The following is a 21,714-nucleotide window of genomic DNA, read 5'->3' as shown; positions in this document are numbered from 1 at the left end:
ATTGTCAAATTCTCTGTTGGGATCTTACTACTTTTCATCCCATTTCTCCCAAACTAAGTGATACAGAAAGAGGAAGCCCCATTTAATTTTGCAATGCAGTTTTAAAGTTTGAAATTAAAAGTAATAGAGTGGCCTTTCACTGCTCATCCTGAGCTGGTAGGAGAGGTATTCTTGTAGGAGGGAATCTCATAAGGTAGGCAGCACCCCACAATGAACATATTTAACACTGTGTGTGCTGTAGATGTTGAATAGCTAGCAAAATTGTCTTTCTCCCCCAAAACAGCTTCCATCACCCTCAATATGCTTATGTCAGGGAATATCAGTACACAGCTTTCAAAAGTTATACCTGCCTATTTACGTATTTAATTCATCTTTCAACTTCATATGGGCACTCTTCATATGCATAGATAAATAGAAAAGAAATAACCGCTTGACCCAACACCTGTGCCCATAAACTCCTTTCCACACAGAGTACCAGCACAGTCTGAGCTAAGGTGGAGGTCCTGTTCCCTGTTTAAAAGTGTCTTCACGCTCCACACTTCACACATCTTTCCAGGATGACACTGAGCCTGGCGGGTGCAAATTTATCGTTCCAACACTCGGAGCATAAAAAAGAGGATCTGAGAGAAGCCTGCTTTGAAACTGCAACTTTCTGGTCTTTCCTCTCTCTCAGCTTTTGTTAAAGTTGATGCGTTCTTCCTTATATGCCTCTAGGGAAGCAAAATATGGGTCTGGCAGTATCCAGAATGAGCTCAGTTACTTAATTGTTATGTCACATTGTGCATGACACAGCTTACTGCTTTCTGGAATTCAAATTACCATCAGTAGACTTTCAAATAGATTGGGTACTCCAGATGAGTTTATGTCCTGAATGAATGATACTGGATGTATATAGTTAGTGTAAGCAAAAGTAGTCATTGAACTTAATCTGTGGGAGAAAAAGAAGGATATGAGCAAGGCTCCTAATTTGTACAGTAATACAAATGATAGCAGTAGCCTTTTGTGACTCATAACAAAATGAGTTATGACTTCAGGAATTGACTAAAAGCTGTGGCTCAGTCCCAGAGGTTTAAGTTTTCCTATCTCTGCATATCCTCACATCAAGCCATCTTTAATCTTTTAGTATAAGTGATGGAAGAGTAAATTGTGCAATTCCATCATTTCAGAATGGAATGTACTTAATGATAGCTTGAACTGTGATCTCTGGGATGGAAGAAAAATTAGGTTAATTATTAATTTATGTGTTTTTTCCTTGAGAAGTGGCAAAAAAACCCTCTTTGAATTATTTCTTTTTGGTAATACAGCCAGTGTTAAATGAAAGAATAATTTGACCAATTGGTTTTCAATTTCTGATCAAAAGTAAATGCTAATGTGGATTGATTTTGACTTATATAAGGAAAGTGCAGCACTCAAATATCTACTCAGCTTTTTCGATTTGTTTTGTCGTGCAAGTTTGAGTAAACATTAAAGTTTATTTTTATATTTAAAATATAATTCTACATATAACTATTTTTTATTTGCAACTTTACAACTATATTTTTCAGCTTTATTGTTCTATTCACGGTCTGAAAGAGAATCAGACATAATGTAGTTTTCACACAGGCAAAGCAAACCTACTTACAGCTTTTTATTAAGAGATTCTAAAAGTCTATCAAAACACAAACTCTACATCCTTTTACAAATATTTCCTTTCACTCCATAAAATACAAGGAATACTCCAGTTAATACTGGAATACCCACAGAGGCTAAAACTAGAAAAAAATAGAGGTATTGAACAAGATTGTTAAGGTAGTATGTCAGGTCAAAAAGACTTCTTTTGCAGCAACAGAACATATAAATATCAATGACCAAAAAAAGAACTTAAAGAAAAGTTGTTCTTTAAGGAAGTACCATAAGAAAAACTTGTTATAGCTTTTAACTATGACAATGAATTACATTATTATTTGATGAACTGTTTTCAGAATAGCATTTTCTAGGATGGTCACAGATGAACAAGGGAGTATAGGAGCATAGTGACACATTAGTATTTTAGGGGGGCAAGTTTGTTTACTATATTTTCTGACAACATCCTTGATTGGCACACTCCACAACATAAACTTTATCTTAGTAAGGAATTGTGCTTATATGATTTAATGTGCCTCTCAGCTAACCAGTCTGTACTGAACAGATTGGGACTACCTGGTAACCACGGATATTTTGAGTGTGAAATAACAGAATGAGGAAACTATCCAGATAGTGGGTTAAATGTTTTTCTTTCCCCTCTTGAAAAAGTCAATGTTCATCTTTTTATTTCTTTCCCTAATTTTTTGCTTCCCACTGTTGACCATTTAGCACATTTATGATGTTAGGAAGGCAATAGCCAACATCATTTAACCCAACAAGTTTGGACTAGTGACAACTTCTCCAAGCAGTTCCAGATCAGTGTTACTGTCACAAGGTGCGCTTACGGATATCTAGTCCAAGCGCACCTCACTTTTTTGTAAAGAATTTTTGTAGTAAAAAGAAACAATCTTTACAGCAGGTAAATTTATGCAGGGCATAGCACAGTCATGAAAGAACATGGAGAACATTCCTCTACTCAGTCCCTTCCCCTGAGAAGCTCACCACCTTTCCCCTTCTCTGCTCATTGCAGAAATATTATTATTCAGCTTCTGATTCTCCAGATCCTCTCCAACTTTCTGACAGTAAACCCCTTATTTCTGGTGTGTCTTGGTGAAGACACCAGGGTAAGGCTTTTATGACCATAGGAAGCATCTTGTGAATCTCAGACACAACCTACACAAGAACATGTCGGAAGAGCCAGTGCATTGGCCAACAACGTAGCTAGTGCTTTATGCACATAGTAAAAGAAGACCTCCCTTCAGAAGCTGCTGTATATCATTTAACATGCAAAGCCACCAGCAATTGCAGGCTGGCTGTGCAACTCATCTCATAAGCTCTGCTTTGGAGAGGAATTTTATAATTTCTGACTTTTGTTCATGCCATGGGTACCTTTTTCTTCCAGCTATGAGTAACAAAGAATATTCAATGTCTCTTATGTTCTACCTTTGACAACTCAAGCTTCCTTGACCAGTAAAATGGGGGTGAGGATCTCATCTGAGCTCACTCTGAGTATTTGCAATTTTTTTTCTATCATCTATCTATCTATCTCAGCTGCCATAACTTTCCTTATCCATTTTAATTTAAGACAGGGAAGATTCATTCTTTCCTTCATTATTGAAGAGGTACATTGTCACGTCTCACTTCAGGAAAAAATTTGGAAGGGTGAATACTCTGTACATTTTTTTCCCTTCCCATAAGCAAAATATGCAAAACAAGATAAAAAACAGTCATCGAAATGAAATGTATGTTAATTTGAGTCATAACTGTCAAACAAACAAGTGTTTCTTTCCTCAATGATTGAAATAATTGACTTTGCTAAAATGAATATTCACAGATAGGTGGTGGTTGCTACTGGATGTTCAGGTCAATTATGGCCCTAAAGCAGAACACCAAGAGATAAAGTGAACTGGGTTAAATAGGTCACTGTTTTCATCCCTCCCTCACCTCATCATAAGCACAGGATATCAGAGAACTGGGGCACTATCTAATACTTTTTTGTAAATTCAATTTTGTGTTTGGAAATTTTGAGCAGCTCCTTTCTCCAAGGCCAGGGCTCTACACTTTATAATGAGCTTAGAACAAAACTGAAGCCTGTGTCTATACCTACTGCAGATCTACCTAATATGTGATTTTGATATGCTTTGATTCCTTTCTCAGAGCTAGGTTTCACCTGTGATGATATTTATCTCCTATTTAATTGAAAAATATGTTGGGGACAGGAAAATGTAGCCTCGTGCTAACAGTCATGTCCAGAGGTCAACACTTTGTCCCAACGGAAAGGCATGTATCCTCCAGAGGTGAGGTTTGTTTGGGTTGGCATTTTGGCTCCCAGCAGAATTATCTAAGCTGAACAGATCAAAGGGTGGAAACGGAGCAAAGAGCTTCTGCTATTGAGCGACTGATGGATGGCTTCGTTCGCCCACGAAAAAGCAGCCCTTCAGAGAGCAGGGCAGGGAAGTCATTCCAGTACAGTGTGAAAATCCGACAGCATTATGGAATGAATGGCCCTTTTACAGTCGTGGGATCTAAAATAAAACCTACAGCTGTGCAGCCAGGAACTTCGCTGCATAGCAGCAAGAAACACAGGACAATTCAGGGCACTGTTCCACACCAGGCTTAATCCAGTCTGTCTGCGGACTCTCACCCATATATCTCTCCTCCAAATAAATTACTTTCCCATCAGATCAGTGAGTCATATTCCAGCAACAGAGTGAATGACTAAATCTAATATGAGGAAAGGGTGAGGAACACGTCAATGGAGTTAAGAGGGGAAAGGAGACAGAATTAAACCATCACTTTTGGCAGTGACACACAGTTTGATGAAATCAAGCACAACATGAGACTGTGCCTCCAGAGAGCTTGGGTGAATTGGAGATATTTTAGAAAAAAATAATTTGAAGCCTCTTGCTATGAGGAATAAGTAGTACAGTGTGGTTTTGAGGTATTTCTACCAAGGAGAGAAACGTTTTATGGTGGTTTTGTGGAGAATTATGTCTCTGGAAAAATAAGAATTTACCTCTATCGGGCTAGAACTTTTATTTTTCCAGTTGGATCTTTACAAACTCCTGACTTGTTCAAGCAGTTTAGCTCTTATTTCCTATCAGTTTAGGCTGACCCTGGCATACATCTGCAACAGCTGTTTCTGAATTTTCTCAAATTGAGTTTACTAATGGTGAATGTTAACTCATTTCAGTCGTAAATCGGCTGAAGCATCAGCTCATACAATATTTAATGTCCTGTCTGCAGTCCTTTTCTTCATCTTCCCCATTCATTGCTTTTTCCTGCAATTCTTGCTCTCTGAAAGACCATCATTGTTTAATTCTTGTGCCATCTTTTTTTTCCATGACACTGTAGGGTAGCAAGGTTTTTTTATAATTCAGGTTTTTTTCCTGCAGAGGGACAGTGTAATCCATTTGAGGCTCGCATCCATCTGGTGTGGCACATACAGTATCTGACATTGGGGCAAGTTTATAAGTAGAGCACTGAGAGCAATTAGCATTTGAATTAAAGCTACCTGTGGATAACAACAGGTGATTACCCTATTTAACAGCTGTTAAGTGGTGCTATTTGCCAGCTCTAGACCACAGACTGAGTGAATTGTATGCATACAAATGGGAGTTACTGTGCATACAAATGAATGACATTAATTAAATAATATTTTTTAAATTGCAGTTATGACATGTAGATGTTGGTTCAAACCAGGTAATCGGTAGCAAAAGAAAGGGGTTTGGAAGTGTTTTAGAATGCAGGACAGCAACATCGTAAAGGTTAAAAACCTGTACGTTTTGGCAGTCACTGTTTTGTTCTAGAAGCAGAAAAACAGAGCTTGCTATTTACACTGATTCAGCTTCTGGCAAAAAGAGAAAATAGTAAGAAACTAAAGCACATAAGATTATTTTCTCCTTCTGTTTTATCTCTGCATTTCCAACAAGGCTTAATCAACCTCGGTGTTCTTTGGAAAGTACCACATTGTTCCTGCTGTACATGCCTACTTGCCTCCTTGCGTATGTGGGAGAAGCTGCTTCGCTAACTCGCTCCCTTCTGTGCTGGGGGCGGATGAATGTCTTTTTCGAACATTTGCTTAGCATATGGCTGTGCAACATCCTCTTAAATCCATGTGGGGTCTGTACCATGGTTCTGCATCAAGTATTGCTGCAGAATATCTTACTGAGTCTGCCTGCACCTTTTTCAGTAGACATTCTCGTTTGCTGAAAAGTTTTTCCTGTGAACCTCTTCTCCAAGGGCATGGATTTTCAATGACCTTTTTTAAGACCTCTCAAGGCGTATGAAGGGAATCTGTCCTCCTAGAAAGGCTGATTAGATTTCTGCTTCAAGTATTTGCTTGCACTCTAAAAACTAAATTATTTTATCAGTGATGATTGGTCTCATTACTACTCCAGAGCTGCCTGAGTTTTGTGTAAGTGCAACTCACAAATTACAAGATGAACTTAACCCTTTCCCTATGGCATAATTATCCATTCAGTCAAAAGTCTCCCGTGATTTGTGTATGTGTGTGTTTTCATTGAATTAGTATGAATAGAGACGTCCAATTCATATACATACAGATGTAGACATTCAGTGCTCACTTCCAGAGTGCTGGAATGCCCGTAAATACTACAGCTTAGAAGGGACGGCCGTTGATTTTTTATTAATGAGAGCTGCCTGATTAAAGCATTTACAGTACTAGGTATTTGAACTGAAATTAAATGCCCGTTAACCTTCTGGGGCTAGCCAATTGTATGCTACATCCAGCCAGAAAATTATTATACTGACAATCTTAGTTAACTGGAATTTGATGTGGATCGGAACTGAATCCATCTGCTATTAAGAGGTTCATAATGACTTAAAGAAGTTTAAGTTAAAGCACCATACGCCTCAGTCATAGTTACATTGCAGAAGGCTTGGACTGTTCACGAATGAGCCCTAGGCCACCGAAACAGTTATTTGAATGAAGTTCAGTAAGGGTTGGATATATAAACACCTTCAAGTACGTCTTTTCTGTAGGGTTACCCAGGGATCATTGTCTCAGTGATGGTGGTGCTCACCCATTATTCTCCCCCGACTTCAGACCAGAGACCAACTCCGTATTTGTGGGCAGGTTCTCTTTATATAGCAGAATATACATTGCTCATCTTTTCTTTATTCTTTTGATGTCAAGCCGGAAATTATATACTCTTTGTAGATTGTTTCCTGTCACAAGTACCTTGAAAAGTTGCAGAAATTTGCTGTCAACCAACGGGTATTTTCTGAAGCCACCAGTCCTAAAATAGTGCCAAATTCTACATTGGTACAGGCCTCTGTTCAGGATGTCCTAAGCTTTTGTGCTAGCCAAGCTTAAATAGCTTGTTTTCTTTTAAAACTGCAGGATACTTACCACTGTCTGTGCAGTATCCTTGCTATTAGCGGCTGGGCATCTTAACTTGTTTCAAGATTAGCATGATAAGCAATGAGTATCTCTTTTCCTTTTGCATCCCATGGTGGGTGACGGGTATCTCGGATGAACAGGAGGTATCCTGGTGTAGGAAGAGCACTAGTATAATGAAAAGAGGTGGGTATGCAGCACATATAGGCCAGCTGAATGAGGGAGAGTGCAAGACATGCTGGGCCCATACCTGAAGAAGAAAAGCCCCAGGAAAGCATTGCTAAAGCAGCTCTCCGTGGAGAGCATGTGGCACATGGCAGTGCCTCCCCACGGCACAGCGGGATCCGTTGAAGTCATCTTGCCTTTCTGATGCCTTCTTCCTGCTAATCTGTATCTCACAGGATTATTTCACACCATATAAATCCAAATATGTCTATTTAAAGATAACCAGCTAATGTAAAAATATATATAAAGCTCTAGTGTTTTTGGTTTTTTTTAATTAAAAAAGAATAGTTTAAAGTGCAGAGAGGATAATGCAGAGAGGATAACAGTGTGTTCTTGACCAGTGACAGGCTTTAGCTTCAATATCTGATGAATCACAGTGTCTGGAGTGAGAATTTGGTGTTTCTGTGTAGACCTAAAGCTGTTCCCTATGCAGGATGAAAAGTCATTTGTCTCTAAGTCATGAGATAAAGCAACTTTCAAGTTCACTTTGTTATATAGCAAAATTATTTGAAATCTTTTGGGGGGTATATGATTTTTGCAGTGTGATCGATAATAGCTCTTTCAGAGATTGTAGTTTATGTAAACCACACACCCTCATGACCTGCAAACATGCAAAATTGATTCGTAAGCTTAGTTGTTACTTAATTATGACATTAAGCTGCAAAGGAAATTATAGTATGTTGTAAATGTTTTGATTTGCTCTCTGCTTTTGTGTTTGGTAATGACGTACCGATCTATCATGACCAAAATACAGAAAATGCAAATGCATGTTAACTAACAGATTACTAATATATGAAAGAAATATGGCAATTGTGGTACTTTATTGGAGCTGCAAATCTTTTTTTTATTATTGCGGCTCGAAAACCTAATAAATAAAGGATGAAAGAAACTTCATCTAATTAAGCTACTGCATTGTAATGCTAGCACTATTGATAGAACAGCTATTTAACAACGTTGTAATGAATGTTCAATTGTCACAGCTTTGGAAGGTGTTAGGCAGTGGTTTAATAAGTTATTTCTTCTCTCATCGTTGCTTTTAAACACTGCTTACTATCATCAGTCATGTTTGTGTTCAGTTGTTTCCAATCTTTTACAGAATAAAAGAATGCTACAATGTAGGTTTTCGTTATTTAAAATTTACCATCACAATCAGTTTAAAAAGTGAGTAAAATAAACCTTATTAAGCCACTGTTTTTTCACAATGCTTACAATAAATAATTCTTGCAATAAATAAACTGCAAACTTTATTAGTAAATAATAAAGTAAAAGCATCAGGCTGAGAAGCATTATGTGTTCCTTTCAGAATAGAGACACACTTTTCAATGTTCAGATGCCCAGGGGTAATATTTAATTAACCCACTCAGTTATAAATTCATGCAGACTTTTCTTCATCATCATAAAACCCATAGTAGAAAATGCCTCAGAAATTATTCTCTCTCGGACACCAGCTAATATTAATTTACCAATTGTTTAATCAGAAAACCATTGCAAACAGAGATGGTTAAGGGCTCAGGTGGCCCTCTAAAATTTTTTTATGTTCATTTGCTGCTGGTCTGTGTTATCAGGGACTTGTCAAGCAAATCATCTTCTTGTCCAAACTCACAGATTAATTCTAGATAGACATTAGTCCTCAAGTCACATCTCTACTACAAGGCCTTCCTTCCTCTTCTTCGCTCATTCTGCTTGTGGTGCCCTACACTTGCTCTGCCCAAATGTCCCCATCAGTGAGATATTTGCTATTGATACTCATACCAGATATGGCCATCAGGGCAGATCTTTGCCAAAAAAGCACAAATTGAAGACATAAACCGACTATGAAACAGCCATGACTTGGCCCTTCGGTATATTTCTGACATGCAGGACTACACCAAAGTCATTGCCATCATTTATAATTATCCTTTGAATAGTGTGAGCTAGTCATGTTCACGTGATGTGTAACTGTTGACTCTTATTATAGTAGGTTAGTATGGGAATAAGGTAGCTAGAAAGAGAGGATGACTCTCTTGTCCAGCTATTACTTTCCTGAACTCCTCAGAGTTCACTGTTTAAATAAAATCTAATCCAAATTGGGCAAAGTGAGCTTGGTGTTCCCTGTTGAAACCTTCCAGAATCCTTAAACCATCAGCTTTTGTGGTTCACTGACTACCTGAATGAATTATTTTCAACTGATTTGGCACATCTTCAGAGGAACAGATGGTTCCATCTTTACTGCAAAAACAATAACTGCAGCAACAACAAAATAATCTGTGATTCTGCCTGGAAACTCTTTAAATATAAGGGAGAGCTTGATGACCATCTTACGTTCCTGACAATTACCTCAAGGAAGAAATACATTTCTCAAGAAAATCACATTATAATTTACTAAGTAAAGTATCGCATCCGTGGAGCAGTTGTCTGAGGTTGCAGGGAGACTAAACTGTTATGCATGAGTTTCTAATAGGACCTCCCCAGCAATACAGCAGCTGGAAAGAGAGAGATTATGAAAATATGATGTTGAGAGACTTCTTTATTGAAGCTAAAAATAAACTAATATATGTTACAAAGAAAATCATAGAAGAAGAAAATGGGAACTAAGCTCAGAGAAGCAGAAATGATGTGATTAGGAATATGCAGCAAAAGCATGAAAGATTTCAAATTTCAAATAGCCAAAAATCGTCCAGATTACTACCCAGTTTCTTTTAGAGAATGTTTTTTAATGGTCATAGTCTAGGAGTGCTTGTTATAAACCGGTATCCAGTACATCTTTGGAATGGGATTCTCCTGAATTGCCTTTTAGTTTCTAATATTTCAGCATAGGAAAAGCAATATAATTGACAAGGTAATTTTCTTCAATTATTGAAAAAGAAGTAATCAGATATGCAAGATTAACATTAGGGACAAAACAATAGATAGTGCTCATTGTATTAGATACATACTGTTTTGCAAGTTTTAAGGGTAATATAAAAAAAGTGACATTCATTAAAAAGAAAACCTTTCCCTGTACAGACTAGCTGTCAAATATTAATATGAAATCTGATTTTTTTTTAAAAAAATTCTATTTTTAAATTCCAAGTAAATTCTCCAGGATACTAGGGTGTATTACAGAAGACATCTCTCCTGCATGCAAGACGTATGCCAGTGTCAGTCTTCTGTCTTTTGTAGGCAATTCTAATTATTGGGAGTGTGCTACAGAAGAAATATTTGGGGAGCCACTTTAGCTGAGGCAGTGCTTAAACATTTAGTTGCTGTGCCTTTGGCTTTTTAGCTGTTCTCAGCCTATGTTGTCCCTTCTGTTCAGCTGGTGAACAGGGTGGGGAGAGGATTCTGCTTAAAATCAGTACTCTGCGGACTTAGTCTTCTGGTCATTTTTCAGCTAGATTTGCTTCCTGATCCAATCTGTTGCACGGATCTGATGATGAGACTGCCTCGTGGGGGCAGGAATAAGTCCTAATGAGCACAGACTCCGTAATCTAGCGCTGCTACCGAGTAAATGCACATCAGGCTATGGCTGGCACGAACAAATGTGTTTCTCTGCTCTTGAGTCAGGGAGAGCCAGACTCTGTGAAGGAAATCTCTGCTTGAGACCGATAGATGTGAATTTGCATTGACGGGACACCTTCGCGGGAAGTGGTCTAGATGTCAAGGTGGTTCTCGGGGGTAGATTATTCCTACAAGCAGGCTGACAGGTCAGGCAATTCCTGCAGCCTGGCAATATTCTCGGGGAAGTATTTCTGTGGTAACGTGGTCTATTCCCTCACTGAGGTACAGCTGGTATTTAACAGAGGGGTTGAAGGGCCCTGAACATCTGTCAGGGAGGGCAAACAGGTGGAATCCAGCTGTGGCCACGGTTGCTCTTACAATTCATGGATTATACTAAATCCTACGAGATGCTCCTTAGATTGCCTATGAAAAGCACTTTGCTTGTAGGTTAACGTGTTGCTCTCAGTCTGTAGCCCGGGTCCCTGCTTGGTGAGGCTTTCATTTTCTGTTTACACAATAGAAGCAGCAACAAGGAAACATGGAAGCATCCTTAGGTTCTCAATAATTACAGTTGCTAAGTATACACAAAGAGCTTGACTACACGCTCACCATTGATCTGACTGATTTCTGGCAGCTGCTTTACCCTGATGCATTGCCATCATTGTTAGAGTGCTTACAGGATATTTACAGGGTATTTCTTTTTCCTATGCGATAAAAATGATGGTAACAATTAGCAATCAGCAAACAGCCTGTGGCATGATTACAGACACAGGTAGTTTTTTGAAATATTTTTTGTGTTGAACAGAGTAATTTTATTTTGCTTAAGTGCTACTTAAATATTCCTTACATTCCTAGGGGGAAAAAAGCCATTATATAAAAAAAAGGTTCGGGCTGTTCTTAGTGAGATCAATACAGCTCATCTGTTTGCATGATTCTAAGTAGGATATGTTGTGTGAAATACTTGGGGGGGAAAAGTTCTCTTAGTGGATATTGAATGATAGGACTTCTTTTTCACAATTAGTTCATATTTAATTACTATGTCATGAGGCCTACATTAAGGCTTACTTTAAGAATTTGTTTTTCTATGGATTATTGAAGATGGACAAAAAGTATTTAATGTACATGACTTGAGCAAAAAGGTTTTTCCAGTACATAATAAATAAGGTGATGCAAAATAAAATGTCCTTTCCCCCCCCTTCTTTTATATTCAGTGGTTGACAGTTCTTAGTTTTTTTTTATTCCGTATCGCCTATGTTCTGTCATTTTTCTCATGTCTCTAAATGAGTTGTAACTTTCAACCATTTTGTTGTCCATCAAAATCAGAAAACAGAGAAATTTCACCAATTGAAAACTTTTGATTTTCAGTGCTGCCTGTTCTGTCATTCTTAGTTCAGCCTCAAATTTAGGATCTCTCAGTGGGAGAAGATGGATCTTTGGTGAAGACTGACTTTGTCACAGCTTGACAGCACTTCATTTTATGCCTTAGTTTTACAGGCTTTGATGTTTCATGTTTATTTAGCTGAAAATTGAAAATAAGTTGAAAATTCAAAACAAGTTGCAATCAGAGCTGTAGGACAGCTTTGTTGTGGATTGCTGCACATTTTAAACCCTTTTTGCTAAATGAACATTTTTTAAAAAAAAAAAAAACTTTGAACATTTGACCTAGGTGATAATTATGGTGATGGACTTGAGGCTGTAACTACTTTACTGAGAACACTGGAAAAATACACACGGAGAGTCAAATGGAATGGCACAATGAGTCCGAAGTGATTCTATCCACTGGATTTTGCTGAACCTCTGTGGAATGTGAATCTTTGACTGTGCTTAAAGTTGTGTTCTTTGCAAAGAGGTTGCCTCTCCGAGAACTTTGGCAACGAAGCGAGCTGTGCCTCGGAGCCAGAGGCTGGCAGCAGAAGCTACTGGGAATCAGATGTGCAGGAGCAAGGGTTTTCTATATTGCTTTGAATATAATCCATTCCCTCTAAAAAACTGTCGGGTTCAAGGGGTATGATTCGTAGCAAATGAGTATTAGAGGAAAGGATTTTACCTAGCAAGGCTTTGCATCAGCAGCAGAGCGAGGGAGAAGGGACGCGTGCTGGTTTATGTCCTACGGCTGGAAAAGCTTATCTGTACAGATGTGAAAATTCCTGCTGTGTCTTTGGATGATGCTGATATACACATCGCTTCTGACTTTCAGTGGGATGGCATGGCTCTTCACTTACTCTCAGTCTAGAGGGCTGTTCCCTAAGAGCTAGTAGAAGCTTAGGTTAAACTGCATTTTCAGGCTGCTGTAGCCAGTATTTGTGGGCTAGCGTTTTAATGAAAGTGAGTGTCGGCCACTTAATGAGGGTGAATTCAATCAAACAGAGACAGGTTCAAGAAGAGAAGCAGACATGTAGACCTCTGAAATCATATAAAAGTATAAATTTTTCAAGTGATCTTATGAAGCATTCTTTTTTTCTGTTTGAAGGTGACGAGAACTTACTGCTGTTTTGATCAGTGATATCTCAGCATTAAAAGAAAGGTCTCATAATTTTCTTCCTCTTTCTCTTACCTATTCCACAACTCATAGTTCAAGTTGTACAGGCTTCTCAATGTCTAGGGTGCTTTCATGTCTTCAGCATGTTTCTGTTAGTGTTATAACGTAGGATTGTGTTTAGCTGATGATCTTGGACAACTCAATTTGTTGTTTAGCACTTTACCTAGATATAAAATGGGACAATGACATGGCAGGTACATGGCAGGTACATTTTGAAGATTTGTTGCTAATTATCTGCAAGAAGCTTTGGGAACCTCATATGAAGCTTATGTTTAACATTTACTGTGTTGCAGATTGCTGAAAGAAATAGAGGGGACTAGACAGAAGGGGTAAGAAGGTGGGAATTTCTGTGATGGATACTGCTGCTTCATCTGTCTCTGCCTGCTTTGTGTCTTGCCTGATTAGCTTGTATTTAATCTCTTGGACCAAAGGGTTCCCTACTACATATTTGTCCATGATGAGCACAGTGAGATGCCACTAGAGGATTGTTCCAACAGTGATAACTGGTTTCAGTGTCACGTGTCTTTTTTTTTTTTTTTTTTTTTTTTTTTTACTGAAAATGAGTGAATTCAAGACCATAATCGTGATGTTTACAGTTGCAACATGGTGAACAAACAGATAAGGTAATTTTACCCCTTCTGCTAGTTACCAAAGCAACACTATAAAGATCCTTTTAATTTAGTTTAGTGCTGTGAAGATTAAAGCTTAATTAAAATGCTGATATTAAAAAAAATTTAAAACCTGAAACAGCATAGGAAAAATAGAAAGACATAATTATGGTCCAGTGAATCCTTATCACTCGTTATGAAGCTTTGGAGAAGAGGTATTTTTTTCTCTCAATTGAGAGTAATTTTATTCTGATCATAAATTTGAAACGACCAGAACAACCTAGGATCATAGCTGTTTATAAATTAATAAGGACGGTAGGAAGGAATGTGTTATTCTGCTCATAAAATACAAGACAGTAAGATTTTCTTTGCTGGTCCATTTCCTCAAAAAGTTCTCTTGCATACCCATCAGGGAGAAAGACTTTATGAAGACAAAAAAAATTACTGTATTCTGGTATTTCACAAAGCTTGCATAGAAATTCAGCTATGTATTATTAAAAGACCTCTTACTTTCAAATTAATTAATAAACATATCCTATTGTGAATTTAGAAGAGGCCAGATTTTCAAGCGGTACTAAAAGTGGCATAATTTCCTTTTATCAACAGAGCTACACTAATTTGTACCAGGTGAAAAGATATGTGGACAACTCAGTGTAATATAATTATTAGAAATTCCTCCAAGAATGAGACTTTTATCATTTTGTTGGTTAGTTAAACATCTGTTGCTTTGCCAGATCCATCCTAATGAGTTTAAAATCATTGCAGAGAAAGTGCATCTTTGCCCAGTAGAAGGCAAACCAAGATATGAGACAATATTCTTTCACTGCAAAAAATCAAAGTAGTAATCTCTGTCCATGACAAAGCAGGAGAGTTAGAAAAAGAGTAGCTCCAGCTTGTTAGCTTTGTTGATAGCTGTCTTTCTAGTTTCTGCAAGAATTTAGCTGGCAAGATGCAATAGCTATTACCCTGGAGAAGTAACTCCAAAGACCACTGGACTAAAAATGCCCTTTTACTACCTTCCTCTGTTCATCTTGCTCAAGCATTTTAAAACTATCTTTAACCATGTATCACACATTAATTCTGTGCACAGAATCATTAGTAAAATTAGATATTTAGGCACTCATAAAAGCAACATTACATTAATTACAATATTGTGATGACTACTGTTGATACAACTCAACCTGGTAGCTTAACTGTGACTTCTTGCCCCAGGACGCTGTGGAAACTGAAAAGTTGTTGGACTTCAAGGAAAAGCTCACGGAAATAAATCTACTGAGGTTGCCGAAACTGTGTGTGGCCCAGGATGTCTGTGAACTGCAAATGACTGGAGGATGGGGGAGCACATAGGTAAGGTATTTCATCAAAGTCTGCCCCGTTCTTAGACTCTTTCCTGATATCTTTTTTTGCCCATTGTTGGAGACAGGATGTTACATTACCTGGAGCTTTCATCAGGTCCTGTACAACACTCTTATTACCAAACAATTCTGGCAAACAAAAATTTCAACTTTAAAAATACTATCTTTCTTTTTCTGATCAAGACACAAATGAATTTCCTGGCTTCCAGGCTAACATATATGTATGAGATCTCTACAGGTCTACAACTCAGTTAGTTATTCCAGGATACGCTTCTGATTTTGTTAGCTAAGCTGTTAAGAAAACTCATGGTATAAATCTCTCTGACGGTGTTGCTGCAAAACTTAAAAAAAACTTTTAACCAGGCAGTACTGCAGGAAACTCTCCCACACCCACCAGCTTGGATTACTGTTTTTGTGGAACCATAGATTATGGGCACATGAAGGGCTATATAATTTAATACCATCCAGGAGCAAGTGCAGTTAAAAATTATAATTGCCATCTTAAAAAAAGTGGAGTATTTTTGTTCCCAAAGAATTATTAGTGTCTAATATCTGCTTACAGAAAAAAAGCCATGTAAATTTATTCTAGAATGCCATTGTAAAATTTAGCCTGCCAGGGGCTCAGGCTATTTATGTTTTTGACTGCATCGTCTTCACTAAACTTAAAAAAAAAAATATAAATTTCCATGGTAACCACTGCATCACACAACAAAGACATGTATACGCCACTTAGATCTTTAAAGAGGCAGAGTCTGGAACGAAATTATAGCCTGCATTTTTAAAAAAAACAATAGTCTTCTTAGTAAATGTTTGTTTTGTTGTTTTTTCAATAAATTCTGGTTTTACTTTAAAAAGCAGCATATAAAATAGTGCATCTGAAATAGCATAGTTCTGTCATAAACCCGTTAACTTCATGAAAGCCATTCATGCTGATGAAATCACTGGGCTGTAAGAGAAGAGAGGGAATGGGTGTGAGATGGTGGTATTCATTAGTTCTGTCTTTCTGTTATTTCTCCTAGACACCATTTTTCTATTTTTCAGGTTTTATTGCAGTACAATTATAAGGTCACAGTAAGGTCACAGTGGTCACATATATACGTATATGGTTACCATAATATATATATATATATATATATGGTTATATTTTGAAACTGATCTTTACAGGTACTATCCTCTGAAAAAAAAAGCGGAGGCCATACTGTTTGTCTCTAATTTTTTAAAGAAACTCCATATATTCATATGAGAGCATATAGCCCTTTAATAATGTTTCTCATTTTTCACCTTTCAGTTCACATGCAGCAGCCCAGATCCCAGATCGGCACTGTGACCCATGCAGGTAGGCTGCGGTGCAGAGAACTGATGTAGGAAACCTTGGAGGCAGAACCCTTGTTGACCTGCCTGGTTGCTGCTTTGGGCTCCAGTTCTTACGTCAAACACCACCCCAATATCACAGCTGAACAGTGACGTCCGCTCATACAGCAGCACCAGACAGCCGGAGGTCTATGCCGGGTACCATCAGTGGGTTATAAAATTATTTTTGTGGTTCAAAATAGATCTAAGGCGAAAAGCAAGTATCGTATCTGAAATGTGGGAAGTCTGGCTTTTCGATTTTGTCTCATGGATTCGAGTGAAGTGCCTCTGGACTGAGGAGCTATGGACTGTGCCTGTGACTTTAGCGTGTGGCTACGGGCCTTTTGGCATATTATGCAAAGTTGCTGGCAGTGGCTGCTTGTTGGCATAGCCCCGTTCATGTTGGAATCACTTTCCCACTGGAATAAGCAGAGTCTGAGACTCCCCCCTCTCTCTGCACTCTGGAAATCCTTCATTTTTTGGCAAGCAGAGCTGCTTGCCAATATTTAGCCCTCAGCAGTTTTTTATGATTGAGTTACAAAACCTGGAAATATGAGCTTATAATGAAAGTGCCAGCACCACATTAAAAAGAGCAGAAGCAGTGGGTACTGTAATGATGTTGCTTTCGTTTTAATCCCTTCTCCAAACCAGCTCTGCTTCCTGCAGCACTGGAAGTCAGAGATGTTCTCAGCACCTGATGCTCCGACCGCACCGCATGGGTGTGCGGACTCCCAGATGGGCTGCCTCAGCACACAGCCGAATTTTGAGCTGTGCTACACCATTCCAAGAGGGAGAGGAGAGGCCATAAATAAAGGGATGGGATACAGTTATCATGGGATTAAATGCTTGCTTTCCGTAATTGATCTTATACCTAGGAAACTCCAATAATTTGACCTGACTTCTTGTTTACACCCATATACTCAGCCAAGTAAGGGAAGACCAGACTTCCATTTTCTTGGGAAAGGGAAAGGGAAAGAGCTTTCCCTTTCCTCCTGGTGCCAGCAGCCTTGGGATTATTCTACATTTCTCTGCAGTGCTGTTTGCCTGTTGGTGTCATCTAAGCATGTCTCAGTTTCCGTCTATTGAAGAAACTTTTTCAAACCTAATGGACATGGTATGATCTCCCGCAACTTGAAATTCTTCCAACTAACTAAAATTTTTGAACTTACAATAGTGGCATCTCGCTGAAGCTTAACAGCCTGGGATGGGGTGGAGGGCAGAGCAGCTGCTAGTAATGGTACCTTTGAGGGAGGGCACTTTGGAAATGCTGACAGCCTCACTTCACAGTTTATTCTGCCTCTCCCTTTACACTTCCCATTTCTCTCCTCCTTTCATCTGCGTGTGCCTTCTTTCTGTCAGGACCTTTTCTGACTGAATGCTGGAGTGGAAGATTAGGAAATTAGAAAATTAATGTTATTTGAATATCTGTTATAATAGAAGGTCACATATCCAAACACAGGTTTGAGGTTTCATCGCACTAGCCATTGATTCTGAATGTGAAGCGGATCACTATGTCCATCAAGGCAATCCTCTACAATTAGTCATTCTTGACTGAAAGTTATTATTATGGTAGCTGCTAATGAATTACTTTTTGAAAGTCATGCTCGTGACTGTGACCAGTGCTGGGGGCTGCAAAAGTAAAGGCAAAGTTTACCATAAGGAAACTGGAAGAGAATAGTGAAGTCAGGGCAAATAAAATACCCAGGGATTAAGCTGGATGACAAGTGGTAATAGAAGTAAAATGAAGGAAGACTACAAATTGAAAGGAGTGTTGAAAAGTTGAGACGTAAACAAAGGCAAGCTGTAGGCTGAAGAAAGAGAGGAAGATACATTTCTTCAGCAAAACTTCCTAAAACTTTCAAAGTGCGGAGGGAATGGAAGGACCTGCTTGCACAATATGCTGCTGCTTAGAGCCTTGATTATGCGATTTCTCCCAGCATTAGAAATGTATTTTAAATAAGAGTTTACATTACTATGGCAACCATGTAGACTGGCCATTTCTTTGCTGTACGTACAAAGTAGAAGAGCATAAAATCCCACAACATTTTTCTGCATCTTGAGTAGCCCTATAACCCATCTGTGAATTAGTTCATGATGGTTACAGTTAAGAGTTTGCCTCATTGGCTGTTGCCATTTGTCTATTCTACTTTTGTTTCTTTTCACCTGAAATACGTCCTTCAGAGGCAGGATCTCATTAATCACTGTCTTTCCCAGTAGTGTGACTCTACTGATTTTCAGAGATTACCTGTAACATGTAAGCAACACATTGATGAATGAGCCCTTGAAATTCCATGTTTAATCTCTGTGGTAAAATACTATTTCTGTTAATATTGTCGTTTCTTCACTTTAGATAATTGCACCTTTCTTGATTGTCAGATACTCAGTGAAATAAGTGGGAAGAGAAGAATGACTGTAACGGAATCATTTCTGAAATGACATCCCCTTTCTCCTCCTCCTCCTCAATTACGCCGTCTTTATGACACAACACAGAGAAAAGGATGGTCTCCTACCCAGCAGAGACAAGCAAGTTGATTGGGTAAGGCTGACATTCACAGCTTCAGTGTCTGAATGCTGAGCACACTAGCTACAGCAAGCCCCAATCCCTACGGGGGATGGTCTTGTAAGTATTTTCAAAATAAATAAGAAAATATTGAACGTATCCTTTGAACATGTATTAACAAGCAGTAGCTCTGGAATCAGCCAGCATGTTTTCTTTTGCTCAGGACCGTGTTGCCTCTGGTCAGCCCATGCCCACAGTAGTAACTGGTGAACTGAAATGATTTTTTTTGTTGTTGATATTATAACTTAAGAACAGTGTTACGTGTCCATACTTTTAAAAGATGGACCCCTTTCTATAAATTACATGTTTATATTTACACAGCTACTGAATCTTTTATATGCAATTTCTGTGAAAATGATGTCTCCCTGACTGGTAGCCTGTCAGCTCCTATTGTGTGCCATTAAAAAAGGGCAGTGCAAGCAAGTGAAAGCACTCTGGGTTTTTGAGATCTAATCTTTGTAAGAAAAGGAATTTGAGATGTGAGCAGTAATGCATTGTGGTACAGCAGTGCATAAGCAGTATTTTGCTTTTTGTTCTTGTCCTGATTAGTTGCTTCAGTGGTAAGTGAGGTAACAGTTTAAAAAACTAACTCATTATGTGGAATGACTCTGCTGTGATACTTAAAATCATCTTGCGACACTCTGGAGCTCAATGCATAAAATATTAGCTTGGTAAGTAACTCTCCCTTTGGATAGAGCCTTTTTCTTTCAGAAGTTAACCTACAGATATGAGAAATCCGTCCTTGCATATAGCGTCTGATCCAGTGCCAGCGCCTAAGGATGTCCTTGGAAAGATTCCCATCTTTAAACACTGGATCAGGGTCCATGGTGCAGTAGCTGAAGTGCTGAGGCTTGGATTGGCAGCAATAAAATATGGCATTACTGTTTCAAAGTAGCAAAAAAGGCTATAAGAACATAGGTTCACAGTGAAATACTGACAAGAAAAAGCAAGAGCTGTGTGAAGGCAGAAAAAGGGAATTTATAAAGAAAAAACTTGGGAATCATGAAGATTAAAATAATAGGTGTTTTTTCCAGTTTGTTCACATCTGTTACAACATACGTGCAAGGGAAAAGCAAAGCATTTTTCTCCACTCAGATGGATAAATACTATATCTGTTTCAAAGATGTGAAGGATAGGACACAGAAGTACATCACACAGTGAAGTCAAAGGTGATTATTTTGGAGTAGCCGAGGTACAAATGTCGAGATGTCCTGCACTAACTCCCCAGGCTGGCATAATTAGACGGCTGCAAGAACAGATATCTTTTGCCCAGAATTACAGAATATGGTGGGAACTAGCAAGACAGCACATGATCTTGAAGACACACTCAGCAGGGAAGGAGACAACCCCTGCAGGGACCTGTAGTAGGTTTCCTAAGGTTTTTGTTCTCATATTTAACAGCCTGAAGACAACAGACTCATCTCTAAATTACACCAGTAGAACAGTAAGCAATACTTGGAGCAGAGGTTTAGGTGATAAGACCAAGATCAGGTGTACAATTTTGTTAATCCATTAGGTAAAAAGGCTTTTTGCCCATATATTTGTACAACGTTTTGTGCGATTAGCTTTTGATCCATGTATCCTTGTATCTCTGTAACTGTATTGCAACTGAACAACAGCATGTGATTAAAGCTGACGTCAGAATTTATGAGGCCCTCGTGCCCAGTCATGTGCTTTGAAGAATAAAGCATGTATAAGCAAATTAACCAAACCAGTAACCTCTCTGGACATGCAAGAACTGCGATATTTTGCATTGTGTTGTAGCAATGCTAGAAGCCAACAAAGGGACTGGTTTCTCTCCCAGAGCTATAGTGAATTTGATGGCATTGCACACACTTGGACATATATTAAACAGAGCCATGTTTACTTGTGCTGCATAAGAATCACAGGGGGAAGCAAAATCAATGTTTTCCAAATGGAATAGAAAGAAGCCGTGAGGAAAAGAAATGGTATTTTCAAGCTTCTTTGAAAGGTAACACAAACAATGCACAGAGTAAAAAAAAAATCTTTGAAGAAAAAGCACTTGCCAATGTCTTCCTCACTCTATATTTACCTTGCTTTGGAGGGTTAAGGCATAGTAGGTCCTTAGTATTATTTTAAAAGGGGGGGTGCATGTGTGAATAAGTAGGCTTTGAAATTGATGTTTTGAATTGGAAGCTGCACAATGCATCTGTACATCTTGACAGCAAAAGAAGACTCAGATTTCAGAGAGGCACTGAGATGACACTGAGAGTGCATGATGCAGTGGCGTAATGAAACAGGGATCAATGTTAAAATGAATGTAACACCATTGAGGAGTACACACAGATCAATACTCTTGTAAGCCATAGAGTATAATCCTCCTATATAGGTCTTGTTAGATAGTACAGTCAATTCTATGAAGGCGCATTTTTCTGCATTTCTCAAATGTACCTCTGACTTACCTGTCCTAAAGACTGTATTAAAATGTCCTTCTTTTGCAATGTAAAGGTTTGAATCTTTGTCTTCCCACCCATGTATGCCAGGGAAAATATGCAGTGCTTAATAGTAAACTCCCAATCCTCAAAAATGTGGCATAGGAAGATAAAATGGACAGTCAGCAATGATTTGTGTTTCATTAAGTCTTTGAAACATTGTTTTATCCCTGTCCCCCCTTACTGCCGCCTGCTTTTCTT

The 21,714-nt window shown here is 38.5% G+C and overlaps 1 long non-coding RNA gene across 1 annotated transcript; it reads left to right on the top strand.

The window, feature by feature from the left end:
* The first annotated feature begins 13,502 nt into the window (after nt 1–13,502).
* Nucleotides 13,503–15,132, top strand: LOC115347403. Its single transcript, XR_003925480.1, has 3 exons — nt 13,503–13,524; nt 13,784–13,810; nt 15,008–15,132. It is a non-coding gene; the product is annotated as an uncharacterized LOC115347403 (long non-coding RNA).
* The last annotated feature ends 6,582 nt before the right edge of the window (nt 15,133–21,714 follow it).

This window comes from Aquila chrysaetos, chromosome 10 (genome assembly GCF_900496995.4).
Source record: "Aquila chrysaetos chrysaetos chromosome 10, bAquChr1.4, whole genome shotgun sequence".
Lineage (NCBI taxonomy): Eukaryota > Metazoa > Chordata > Aves > Accipitriformes > Accipitridae > Aquila > Aquila chrysaetos.
The sequence above is the reverse complement of the archived record's forward strand: the minus strand, read 5'-3'. Positions and strand labels throughout refer to the sequence as shown.